Here is a 13,630-nt window from a genome sequence, read left to right as displayed (position 1 = left end):
CAGAGCTCAAGGAACTTGATCCTCCCAAGGGGCTTGGTGAGTAGGTCCGCAAACTAATCCTTGGTGTTGATGTAGCTCGCCTTGATGTTCCCGTCCTCCAAACAACATTGGATAAAGTGGTACCTCACCTGGATGTGCTTAGTCCGTTCATGGAAAATGGGGTTCTTTGCCAGGAACAGAGTGGACTTGCTGTCCACCCTAAGCTCCACCGCTCTAGTGTCTCTGCCGAGGAGATCACCAAGCAGTCGAGCGAGCTAGAGCGCCTGAGTCAAAGCGGTGGAGGCCGCTATGTACTCGGCCTCACAGCTAGATAGGGCCACCACCTGCTGCTTGACCAACTGCCAGCTAATGAGGCACTTGGCTAGGAAGAAGGGGATCCCTCTCGTGCTCTTGCTGGTGTCGATGTCGCCGGCGTGGTCGCTGTCGCTGTACCCAATGAAGTGTGCTACCCTAGGGCACCTAGGGTAGTAGAGGCCATGGTCGAGAGTCCCCGCAACATAGCGGATGATCCTCTTCATAGCCTGCTGGTGCTCCATCATCGATCGCTGCATGAACCGACTAATATAGCCGATGGAGAATGCCAAGTCTAGCCGTGTGTGGGTGAGGTAGCGAAGGCTCCCCACAAGACGTCGGTACTACGTAGCGTCCACCTCCTCTGTCATGCTATTGTGACTCAGCTTCAGCCTCTCCTCCATCAGAGTGAGAGCTGGGTTGCGGTCGGTGAGCCCAGCTAGCTCAACGACGCGCTTGGCGTAGGCGGTCTGTCGAAGCGTGATCCCGGAGTCATCCTAGTGCACCTCGATTCCCAGGTAGAAGGAGAGAGGCCCCAGGTCACTCATCTAGAAGGTGGCCTTCATCTCTTCCTTGAATGCCGCCACCTCCGCATCCTTGGTGCCGGTGATCACCAAGTCATCGACGTAGACACCCACCAGCAGAGCATTTACTCCACTGCCCCATCGGTAGATGGCCACCTCATGCGGGCTTTGCTCAAAGCCCATCCCCTTTAGCATGGAATCCAACTTGGCGTTCCACGCCCTCGGTGCCTGCCGCAAGCCATAGAGGGCCTTGCGCAGGCGGAGCACCTTGCCCTCCTTGCCGGGGATCACAAATCCCGGTGGCTAGTGCACGTAGACCTCCTCCTTCAAGTCACCATTAAGGAACGCTGAGTTGACGTCCATGTGATGAACACGCCAGCCCTCCTGGGCAGCTAGCGCAAGGAGGAGTCATACGGACTCCATCCGTGCCACGGGAGTGAAGGCGTCGTCGAATTCGACCCCCTCCTACTACACGAAACCTCGTGCCACCAAGCGAGCCTTGTGCTTGATGATGGCGCCAGCTTCATCCCTCTTTAGCTTGTACACCCACTTAAGGGTGATCGCACGGTGACCGCGAGGGAGGTCAGCAAGCTCCCAGGTGCGGTTCTTCTCAACCGCATCCATCTCCAACTGCACCACGGCGCGCCATGACGCGTGTCTCTCAGCCTCTGTGAAGGACCAAGGATCATCGTCGTCACATGCAAGATGCAACTACGCCTCTAGGTCCTCTAGGTCATGAGGCACCAATCTTGACACCGGCTGGTCACCGAGAAGGTTCTCCATCGTTCGGTACCGCAATGGCTCGTCGTCGTGGTATGCGTCGATGCGCTCTTCATCGTGAGAGAGCGGAGTAGCGAGCTCAACCGGGTTGTGCTCGACATGAGCTGGTGTTGGAGTAGATGTGCCTGGAGAGGTGCCTATCGGTGCTGGAGTGCGTGGCGTTGCCAGCTCTGGTGGAGCTGGCGAAGGACTCATCGCAGCCGAGGTCCTAGCTAGAGAGCGTGGTGCTGTCGGAGTAGCAGGCGTCGGGGTTGGTGGAGGCTCGGGGACTGGGGTAGATGCGCTCACCGAAGAAGAGCTGCCTACTCCCCCATCTCCCTCAAAGTGGACGTACTCGACAGTGAAGTCATCATACGTCAGAGCCGAGCCGTCATCCACAGCCTTGTCCTACGCCCATCCTCACCCTTCATCGAACACAACATCACGCGCCGTGCGCACATGCAGTGTCTTTGGGTCGAGGATGCGGTAGGCCTTCGAGCCCCCCACGTAGCCGATGAACACTCCCAGAGTGCTCCTGTCGTCGAGCTTGATGATGTGGCCAAGCTCCTTGGTGAACGCGAGGTAGCTGAAGACTCGCAAGTGGGAGACCGCTGGCTTGCGCCCATGCCAAGCCTCATACGACGTCCTGCCATCGAGCGCCTTGGTAGGTGAGCGGTTGAGGATGTAGATGGCCGACACCACCGCCTCTCCCCAGAAGACAGCTGACATCCCCCTCTGCTTGAGAAGAGCCCGAGCCATCTCCACAACCGTCTGGTTGCACCACTTGAATGTCGTTCTATTGTGGGTGGTACGACGCGGAGTAGTGGCGTTGATTGCCCTCATCAGCACAGTACGACATGAATTCAGCCGCCGTGAATTCGCCACCGTTGTCGGTGCGTAGCACGCATAGCTTGCGGCCGCACTCCGCCTCCGTAGCAGCCTGCGAGTGCCTGATGGTGTCCGCAGCCTCTCTCTTGCTGCCGAGGACCATCACCCACATGTAGCGGGAGAGGTCGTCGATGAGCAGCAGGAAGTGGTGTCGTCCTCCTGGTGTGGCCGGTGTCACCGGGCCACACAAGTCCCCGTGCACAAGCTCGAGCCTCTCCTTGGCTCAAAAGCTCGCCCGCTGGGGAAAGGGGAGTCGCCTCTGCTTCGTCAACACGCAGACGTCATAGAGCTGCTCCACATGGTTGAGGCACGGTAGGCCTCGCACCATCTCCATGGCACTGAGCCGCTTCAGGGCCTCAAAGTGAAGGTGCTCGAAATGCTCATGCCACTGCCATGCCTCGTTGTCCCGACGAGCAGCGAGACAGAGGGGTTGTGCCACCTGCACGTTAAGGACGTAGAGTCGATTTGCGCTTCTGGATCCCTTAGCAAGAAGGCGACGACGGCGATCCCAAATCCTCATGACTCCATCTCAACCACCACGCGTGAACCGTTCTCATCCAGCTATCCCAAGCTGATGATGGAGTTCCTTAACATGGGGATGTAGTAGACTTTGGTGAGCAGTCTGTGCTCACCAGACACGGCGGTGAAGATGACAGAGCCAACGCCCTTGATCTCCATGCCGGAGGCATCCCCAAACTTGATGGAGCCACGGACGCTAGAGTTAAGCTTGGTGAAGAACTCCCATCGACCGATCATGTGATGGGTGGCGCCGGTGTCGAGGCACCACCCGTCAGTCTTGTCGTTGCTGGAGCCATCGCCAAGGAGGGCGTGTGCTTTTGGCTCGTCAAGGTGGAGGAGGGCCGCTGCGACCGGTGCCGCTGGAGGTAGCTCGATGCTTGCATGTGCCATGAACAGAGCTGGCTCCTCCTCCTTCGCCTGTGCGACGTGGGCCTGGCCGCGTCGTGGCTGTCGATAGTCCTTGGCCCAATGGCCAAGCTGGCCGTAGTTGTGGCAGGCGTCGTCTCGTGCCGGCTTGTGCCTGCCGACGGCGCCGCCCTAGGCGCCTCCATGAGCATCACCCTCGGCACGTCCTCGTGCCCCGGCCTGGGCGTCTCTGCGCGTCTTGCACGGCTTGCCATGTTTGCGGCCGCCTATCGTGGAAGAAGGCTCCCCTTCTTCCGGTCACCTTGGCTGGCAAGCCACTGCTCCCGAGTGAGAAGGAGCTTCCCGCCAGTGGTGATGGGCCCCGAGAGAGACTATGGTTCATCGCTGTCGACGACCTTGAGGCAACCTATTGCCTCCTCGATCGACATCGTGGAGAGATCCAGCAGAGACTCGATCGAGCGAGCCATCTACTTGTACTTCTCGGGGACGCAGCGGAAGAGCTTTTCGATAGCTCTCTCCTCGCCGTAGGTGTCATCGCCGAACTGCACCATCTTCTGCAACAGAGTGTTGAGACAGAGAGCAAAGTCATCAACGTCCTCACCTGGCTTGAAGGCTAGGTTCTCCCACTCCTTGCGAAGTGCCTGTAGTGTGGACCTGCGGGCATGGTCGCTGCCGATGCGTGCCACAGCGATGGTGTCTCAAGCCTCCTTGGTAGTCCGCTTGTTGGTAAGCGAGAATTGCATCTCGGGCGGGATTACAGCGATGAGGGCATCCAGCGCCCGTCGATCTAGGTTGTAGTCGACGTCGTCGTACTGGACTGCCTCCCACATGTGCCGCACCTGGAGCTTTACCCTCATCACCGTAGCCCACTCGACGTAGTTGGTCTTGGTGAGGGTAGGCCACCCACCGCCGGGGCCGACGTCCCTGACGACAGCCTAGAGCCCGTGGTAACCACAGTACCGATCCGGGGAAAAGCCACGCTGCTTGTGAAGGCCGCGCTCTCCATCGACCCGTTTGCCACCGTCGCCGTGCGCGCCTCCTCTAGGAGCGCCACCGTCGTCCGCGCCTCCTCCAGGAGCGTCGCCGCCGTGCGCGCCTCCTCCAGGAGCGCCACCGGCACGTCCGCGCTTGTCGGGGCTGCCGCCGCGCTCGTGGGCGTGCGCGGCTGCCCACTGCGCCGCCCACGCTCGTCCTGCCTCCCTCCCCAGCAGCTCGAGGTCCGTGTCGGCGCTGTCGTCAGCAGAAACGGAGCTGCTGATGCTGCCGCGCAGGGCCTCGACCTCTGCTGCCGCCGCACGCGCTGCATCGACCGCCGCCGCTGCTTCCACCTCCGCTCTGGCTGCTGCCAGCTCCGCCACTGCCAGCCTCGACGCCCTTGCCGCCACCGCAGCGGTCTCTGCCATCGCTCGCTCGCGTTCCTCTGTCGCGGCAAGTTCGGCCTCCTGCCGACGCCGCGTGCTCGAGGCGACTGAGCACTGAGACTGCCCTGCGGACATGACGCGCTACCGGGGGGCTGCTGCGTGGGGAGAGGGCTGCTTCAGACGCGCAGAGGGAGAGGAGTGAGCAGGAGCATCCGGCGCTGCTGCTGCTCCTAGCTGGGGCTGTTGTGTGGCTAGGAAAGGAGATGAGCAGGAGATGCTCAGGCTACAGGATAGTACGGCTCTGATACCAGTTGTTAGTCGCTGAATTCTTACTTTTGGTAGTAGTAGAATTCTTACTCTCATCGAAAGAGGATGACACTAGGAGTTGGGGCTTTTTTCTGTTTTATTTCCAAATGTCATGACAACCTAAGGGGTTGGGGGTACATATTTATAGGCTGCTAACCAGCCAAGCATATGTCAAGATGCTAGTCTAAGATACTGTCCTAGATGCTAAGATGTTGTCCTCTAGTCTAAGATGCTGTCCTAAAAATAGATCATGCAACCAAAAGGACCATATGACCAGCACAGCCCCACAAAGACCAGCCAACACATGAGACTTATCCCATCAGCAACCTCACCTCTTGTTGGTTTTACATTGTTTCACTTAACAATGTGAGAATTAGTTACAGATTCTACTAGCAAAATGTAGACACCAGTTCATAACACCAGCTCAGTTCAACTAATTGAATTACTGCTTTGCCATGATGACGCTTTACCTTGGAACAGTGTCAGTGCGTGGTTTATTCATTTTCCTGTCAGATTCTTCGGTCCCATCTCCGGTTCTGGATTCTTTAAATTCTGTTTATAATTTAGCCCTTGTTTAGTTCGTGAAAAGTTTTTCCAAAAAGTGGTACAGTACCCGTCACATCGAATCTTGCGGTACGTGCATGGAGCATTAAATGTAGACGAAAATAAAAACTAATTGCACAGTTTGGTTGGAAATTGCGAGACGAACGTTTTGAGCCTAATTAGTCCATGATTGAACACTAATTGCCAAATAAAAACGAAATTGCTACAGTAGCCAAATTTCGCACTTTTCGCGAACTAAACGCGCGCTTATACTATGTCTTTGCAAACGCTTTGGTTAGTTGGCGGCGGCATTTTGTGCAGTTATTGGGCTACGAGTTCGCTAGATCCAGCTAACCTTATACAGTTGCTTTGGATAGTTCGGTCAATTCAGAATTGCATAAACGATTCTGATGACTGATGAGAAACACTTACACTGGTTTGGAAAAAAAATCTTATATAGTTAGTACTAAAAAATGAGAAACGTTTCTCCTGATCTTCTGCAAGAACTAGAAACCAAACCATAATACTGTGCCATGTTTTCGATGCCAAGAAAAGCCTCCTTAATTAGTATGTCCAAGTGGCAAAGCAAACAAGTGTCGGTCAAAAGAATAGGTGCCGGCATGAACGAGTTCGGGGCCATGTTTTGAGGGTGCGCTGAATCATTGCATTCCAAAATGCATAGGCTGTGTAGCTGGTGCTGGTAGCTGTCCATGTAGATGAATGGAGTAGTAGCTTTATTGCTGTGGCAGGAAGGAGGATGGATGGTGTGGGGTGCCGCGTTTCAATTATGACGCCTTTAACCCTTTTGGGCCCCCATTGATCGACTGGACTGGAATGATCCCGCCATGCCTTGACAGGAATAATGTGCTGGTGCTGTTGGTGTTTCACGCGGCAGCGGCACAGAGGCTGACAGGCCGGGTCAGATGATCGATGAAAACAGAAAGCTCTCCAAAATAAGGCCTTGTTTAGATTACCCCAAAATTCCAAGTTTTTTCACTCTCTCTCCATCACATCAATTTTTAGCCACTTGCATGGAGCATTAAATGTAGGTAAAAAAAAAACTAATTGCACAGTTTAGTTGGAAATCACGAGATGAATCTTTTGAACTTAGTTGGTCCACGATTGGACAATATTTACCAAATAAGACGAAAGTGCTACTATTCATCGGGTTGAAATTTTTCTCAATCTAAACAAGGCCTAATTCTGTAGGATCTGAAACTTGGAATGGTATAGATTTTTGTGTCATTGTGTGTTGAATCCAACCCACAGGAATTGTGTTGACTCCAAATTCGTAGAAAGTTTTTCTTTTTCTTGGAGTCTTTATGTCTCCGAGATGGCTAGATCAAATTCTATACTTTTCCTTTGGGTTGTTCTCGCGTGTTTTTGGCATTTGCATTCTGCTAATATCATAATCCTATTCAAGCCATCATGTCAAAGTATTACAGACAAGGAGTTGAGGTTGTAAGGGATGAAAGCCTCCAAAGCCAAATGCTTACTAAACTGGTCCACAGAGAACCCAGATATCACATCGCAGGCACATATATATGTCCACATGGGTGAGTCCTAGCGCATGCCTAGATGGAGTTGGAGGCGTTACACGAAAAATGCAGAATAGTGAACAGAGCAAAAGTGGTGACCTCTTGAGTCACGTCACTAATGAGCCATTAGTGACATGGCACAATATGATAGAACGTGCAACCTTCGGATACGATACCACTTTAAAAATTAAAAACAGGATGAGTTTGTTCCTATATTTGCATAACGATATAAATAAAAATTTGTTGGCATGCAAGTTCATTCCAACCCAATTTTAGGTTCATCAACAACTCAACATTGCTTCATTGGAAATGTTGTAACTCTTCTATCTAGAGTGTGATAGAGGCCCATGAGTACTTGATGGAAATCTTATTTGATAAGCTCTCAAATGAGTTTGGTCTCACATTAATATCAAGTCAACAAGACTCCCAAATCATCACAATAATGTTGTTCTTTCTAAGCACATTAAATAACTCTTCGTTAGAGGATGCTTATCTCTTCGCTCAAGGAGATTAGCTTCATGGCGACTCGGATGATCTGTCCGCCTTATCCGACCGAAGGTCAGTTGGGCGAGATGGCCGAGCCAAGTGCCGGAGTGTCCAGCCTTTTGCCTAGGGCCAATTGTGACTGAGTCGGTTGGCTTAGTATCTGGTGGGGGCGTGCGAGTGCACCTGCCTGGTGTAGCCCATGTAGATAATTGATCAACTTTTTCTTTATACTACCCCTTTTTATATATCATTTTCATTTTGTTTTAGACAACTTATTTTAATAAAGATACCAAAATAACATCGAGTTTTCCACATAAGCATACACAATGATATGTAAAGGAAAAGAATTCCCTTCAAATTTAAATATACAAGAGAAAATATTTATTATATATACCTTTTAAAAGTGGGATTCAACACAGGTCATGAAAAAGGAAAACCGAAGACTTGGGCTATAGCTATGATGAAAGGTCCTTATTTAGTTTTGGTAATTGAGTGACAACCTAGCTGGACTAATGTGTGGTTAAGTGATTTACATAGGAGATTAGTCCACAAGAATACTTGTGTGAGCAATATATGCCATGGAGGTGAAAATGGCTCGGAGATGTTGCAAAGCTCACACATATGATGAAGGAACTCCTTGCATATGAGACATGACATTAAGTCATATGACCAAGGTGGAGAAGATCAAGACAAGGCTTGGCTTGATGGACCGGTTGCAAGTGTGAAGGTCAAGTTGAGTGATGACTTGGCACCGATGGACCGAAGCAACGGTGAAAAGCAAGTGAAGTCAAGATCGATGAACCAATACGGTCATATGATGATATGAAGTGGATCATATCATTTGTGATATGGTTGGTGCATATGTTGCATCAACGTTGGAGGAGATGGAATGGAATGCGCAAAGCAAACGTATAACCTAGGGCATTTCATTTCACCGGTCATAGGTGTGTAGAAAAGTTTATGACCGGATTTATGATAGATGGCCGTACTATCAAGAGGAGCAAACTTGTTTGCATATCGGTCATCAAGTGCCACTCGAGTGATCTAACTTTGCATCATTGCTAGGATCGAGTGGCGCGGTGAATTGAGCGATTAACTCCTTAAAAATGATTATGAAAATGCTAACACACATACACATGGAGGTGTACACTTGATGGTGTTGGCATATTTGCAAAGGAGGGGAAGAAATGGTGAAGAGAAAGTGGTCACACAAGTGATCGGACTCTGCCTCGGGGTGACTGGACTCACCCCAGACACGTCTGGTCAGCTGGCGCAGAGAAGGGCGCCTTCAGGTCTGTGACCGGACTCAGCAGAGGAGGTGCGACAGGACTTGCAGGGCCTGTATCCGGTCGGCCGTGAGGTTCGCTGACGTCGGCAAGGTTTGCGCGAGGAGAGAGGCGAAGTGCTGACCAGACTCTGGGGCGCGTCTGGTCCTTGTTGATCTGACGTGTCCGGTCCAAGAAAATCCTCTCGGGGTGCTTACTGGAGTCGACCTGACTCTGCTTTGGCGCGGTGTACGGTATGTGAGCAGCGCATCAGGTAGTGGGCTTGGCGCCTCAGGCGCGCACGTGAGCGGGGGCGGCTTTGGCGCGTCCGATCGTTTTGTTGTGCGTCCGATCGTGACTTGACCGTTGGGCGGTGTCAGTGACCGTGGGTGATCGATGGGCGCGGTTGAACGGCGAGGCCACGTGGACGCCCGAGAGTGATCGGACACAGGGCCTGGCGCGTCCGGTCATCTTGACCGGCGCGTCCGGTCGCGTCGCAGAGTGTCCAGTGAAGGGGCAACGGCTCTATTTAGCCTTTGGGCTATAAATAGAGGGGTGTATCGGCCATGGCTGAGTTGGAGCACCTAAGGGAACTTTGTGTCCATGTTTGAGAGTGCTTGGGAGCCCTCCGACTCACTTGTGCTTGCAAGAGTGTGATCCGATTATGAGCGCGTGATTCTAGTACGATTGTATTGTGAGATTGCATCGAGTGGCACTAGGTGATCGAGTTGCAAGCCGGTGGTGCTGGTTACTCTTGAAGGTTCTAGACGGCTTGGTGGTGGTCTCCGTCGAAGCACGCAAGAAGCTTGTGTGGTGCTCCGGAGAAGGATTGTGAGGGGTACCGTGCTCAGCCCGCAGGAGCCGCGAAGAGCAACACTAGTAGAGCGTGTGTAACACCCTGAAATTTTGCCATGTTTTGAAAATCACTAAAAATTTGAACTTTTTAAATTTTCTATAAATGAATTAAGTTAAATGCGTAGGATTATTTTTTACACAAATAAAGGATCCCAGAAGAAAAAATCAAGTTGCATGCGTGATATTGCTTGCTTGTGTTTGTCGAACCCATGGTGGTACAATTCCTTGGAAATCATTTTAGGATTTGAAATTCCTCTCTGGCACCTGTGTATGGAATTCTGGGAAAAGAAAAAAGAAAAGCATTTCGTAGATAAGGAAAACCATCTCGGGCTCATTTCCTCCCCCTCTTCCCTTCTGGCCCGCGGGCGCGGCCCACCTCCTCCCCTCCCTTCTCCTCTTCCCTGCGTGGGCCGGCGTCACGCCCTCGGCCCAACTAGGCGCAGCGGCAGCTCCTTCCCCCTTCCCTCTCCTCACTGTCAGGTGGGACCCGGTGGTCAGCTTCGTCTTCAACAAAAATCTCGCGTCGCGTCCGCGCTCGACGCGCCGGCCCTGCCGTGGCCCCGTCCCGGCGTTGAAGAAGATGAGCACCCGGGCGCCAACTGTCTGCGACCCCGAACCATCCCATCACCTCCTCTCCTTCTCCCTGTTTCTCCACAGCATGTCAGCGCCAGCAGAGCAACCGGTGCGGGAATCCCGTCGCCATGGATGAGACCTCTCGAGCTCTCCCTCACTCCCAGGACTGCCGCGGATGAGAAGTCAACTCCGAAGCTTCCAGCGCATCGTCCTGCGCCCGGCTTCGAGCACGTGCGGGCGGAGATATTTCGGCTGGACGGAAAAGATCTCGCCGCCGTCACCGACCGGCCGGTGATCTTCCACGGTCGCGGCCACAACTGAGAGCTCCGCCTAGATCTGGAACGAGCCATCTCCCCCTTATCTCCTCCCTTCCCCTCTCATTCTCAGCTTCATCCCGTTTCCCCCCAAATTGGGTGTCGCCGCCGCCATGGAGTCCGAGCTCCAATTCATCCCCCTGTAGCGCAACTCCAGCCAGGTTGGGAAGCAGGTGAGAACCCGGACCTTTCTTCTACCTCTTCCGTCACTCCTAGCACCCTTCTTCTCTCTGCTGTGGCCTGCCACTGTGTAGCATCCCCCGACGAGCCGTGGCTCCACGCCAGTGCCGCCGCCGCCGCCGGAAAGGAATGGCCGAGCACGTATCCGTTGTCCACGCACCCGTAATTACACCACACACGCACCAGCACGCACCCAGACGCTCAGCGCGAGGGCAAGCGCGTCACCGCGCCGCCGCATTTGCCACGACGAGTCGCCACCGCCGCTACAGACGCTCACCGTCACCGAGGAGTCCATCAGCCGTCGCGGAGTAGCCTCTGGAGCTCCGGCAGCTACCCTGTGTCGATCCTCGGGCGAGGGCGTCGCCGGCGAGGCCAATTCAGGCGAGCTCGCGCCCCTCCCCTGCCTGCCGCACCGCGCCGGTGACCACTGTCCGAACGCCGTCGCCCTCCGTTCCCCCTTCTTCCTCTGTCCCGCGGGCCCGGGTCCGAAACGGCGTCCCGCCCGTTTGAGGAGGGAGGCCAAGGATGGCCCACACGCCAGCGACACGTGTCACCGACTCCCTGACCCCACTTATCTGATACACCATCACGTGCAAAGTGCACAACACGCAGATAATTGCTAGGGTCACACGGGCTGTGTACACAAGTGATAAAAAACTACTTTCCTTACATAGAAAAATTCCCATAAAATTCTTATAAATACTAGAGGCACCCTAGAGCGTACCCACACCTTTACCACGACTTTTCCAGTCGTCCAAATATCTCTAAAATTCCATAAATTCCCAAAACCCTATTTTAACTTCTAAAAATCATATATCTTCCGTTCTAATTTCGTTTTTCGTAAAACCACCACCAAAATTCCTCTAAAATAAAGATCTATTTATTTTACCTAGTACCACCGTATGGTTCTATGTTTGTTTTTGTGTTTGCTTTTGCGCTAGCGGTAGTCTTATTTATTAGCAACGACCAACAGAGGAGGGCAAGTATCAGGAAAACGAGGACCCATACTACGTTGAACCGGAAGGAGAGCACAGCGAAGGCAAGTCCTAACTCCCCTTCTCCCACCACCATATTTCACTTTTCCATCATGACCCCACTACTTTCCACTTTACCTAATAAATAACTAATAAATCCAATTTATATAATCCATATTATTATATATAAATATTCATGAGGACGAATAATGTGAGATATTGTGACTTGATATGAGCTATGTGATATATTGAAACTATGACATGATATGAGCTCTTGTGATATATTTATAATATGAGCATTTGTGACATGATATAACTCTTTATAATATTCCATGGACTTTTAATCTAAGGATGAACTTAAGAACCAAACTATGTGAATGTGTATTTAGCAAACCCGTTTTAGTGATGGGTAGTTTATGGGGGTATAAACTACCTTGGCAGGATCGCCTAGTGAGGGTTCCTGGTAGGAGATACTTGCCTCGGTCGCATAAGGATCGGTTCATAGGCCATCTCGTCTAGCCTGATATTTCGTACAACCATATGTCTATATGAGTAGACTAGATCTCACACCCTATTAGATAGAAGTATAATTTCTACTAGGAGGTCGGCGTGGCAACATGCTATCAGGAGACGACACGGATGCTGGGTGATCTTCCATGGTCTAGTCGGCATGGATGCTATGTGGTCTTCCATGTAAAATTATCGTTGTGCCGTGTGCGAGCACCTATATTTATATTTATATCTATTGGATGATGTGTGATCATCCAAGTCGTTATCTATTGGATGATGAGTGATCATCCAAGTCATTTTCGGCCCCTGAGAAGGCGTGGTAGAATTATATGGAAATCTAAGATCGAGTCTTTCAGGTACGGGATCTTGTTAGGTTTATTTCCACCACTGATCATGGTTGGGAATTGTGCCTATCATGTGGGGAAAAGTGTACACCCTCTGCAGAGCATATTGAATCTATTCGAATAGCCACATCCTTAGAATGGACAATCGCTAGGATGAGGTCTCTTATGATTAGTCATCTTTTATTTATGAATTGTGCTCATATGATTATTTAAATAACTTGTAATACTAACCTGGGAACTAGCAAGAAGGGTGATGCTCTTCCAGGGCCCAAACATTACTTGCACTATATTACCATCCCCTTACCACCTCTACCATTTTAATCCACCTCCGTGAAAAAACCTCCACCATCCACTCCACCATACCCCAAGGTTAGGGCTTGCTGAGTACTTTATGTACTCACCCGTTGATGACTCACAGATATCAACCCTGAATAGGACTACGACATCGATGAAGAGGTAGACCACGAGGACTAGGAGCCACGCGAAGATTTACGGATTTGCTAGAAGGAGTCGCTAGGACATAGGGTTTCGATCGCACTCAAGCTTGCCTGTGGATTAGAGTTTCGCTATGCTGTAGTTTCCGCTGTAGTATCTACCACCCTCTTGTAATAAATTGCCGCTTCACGACATTAGAACCTCGCTAGTTATATAGTACTTATGGCTATGTCATTTGAACTTTGACTATTGTAAGACCATATTTTTAAGATCAATAAAGCTCGGTATTTTGTATTAAATCTATGTGCCAACTCTGTTATTTTTGTATGTATTTGTGCCTGATCCTAGCGTAAATACAAGTGCACTTGGACTCTCAAATTGAGGTCCCGACAGCATGTCATTGAGCTACCCTCACTTGTGGGTAGGTTCTTGCGGTGCCCAATGTGCGGGCTTGGCGGGTGATGCCAATTAGCCGCCAAACCACCAAGTGAGCGGTCGACACAACGGGGGCTAACATGTTGGCAAGCATGTGAACCTCAGGAGAAAAATCATCATGTCATCCTTGTCTTCCCGTTGGTTTGCATCCCCATTACACAAGG

This window comes from Miscanthus floridulus, chromosome 8 (assembly GCF_019320115.1).
Source record: "Miscanthus floridulus cultivar M001 chromosome 8, ASM1932011v1, whole genome shotgun sequence".
NCBI classification, from domain to species: Eukaryota; Viridiplantae; Streptophyta; class Magnoliopsida; order Poales; family Poaceae; genus Miscanthus; species Miscanthus floridulus.
The sequence above is the reverse complement of the archived record's forward strand: the minus strand, read 5'-3'. Positions refer to the sequence as shown.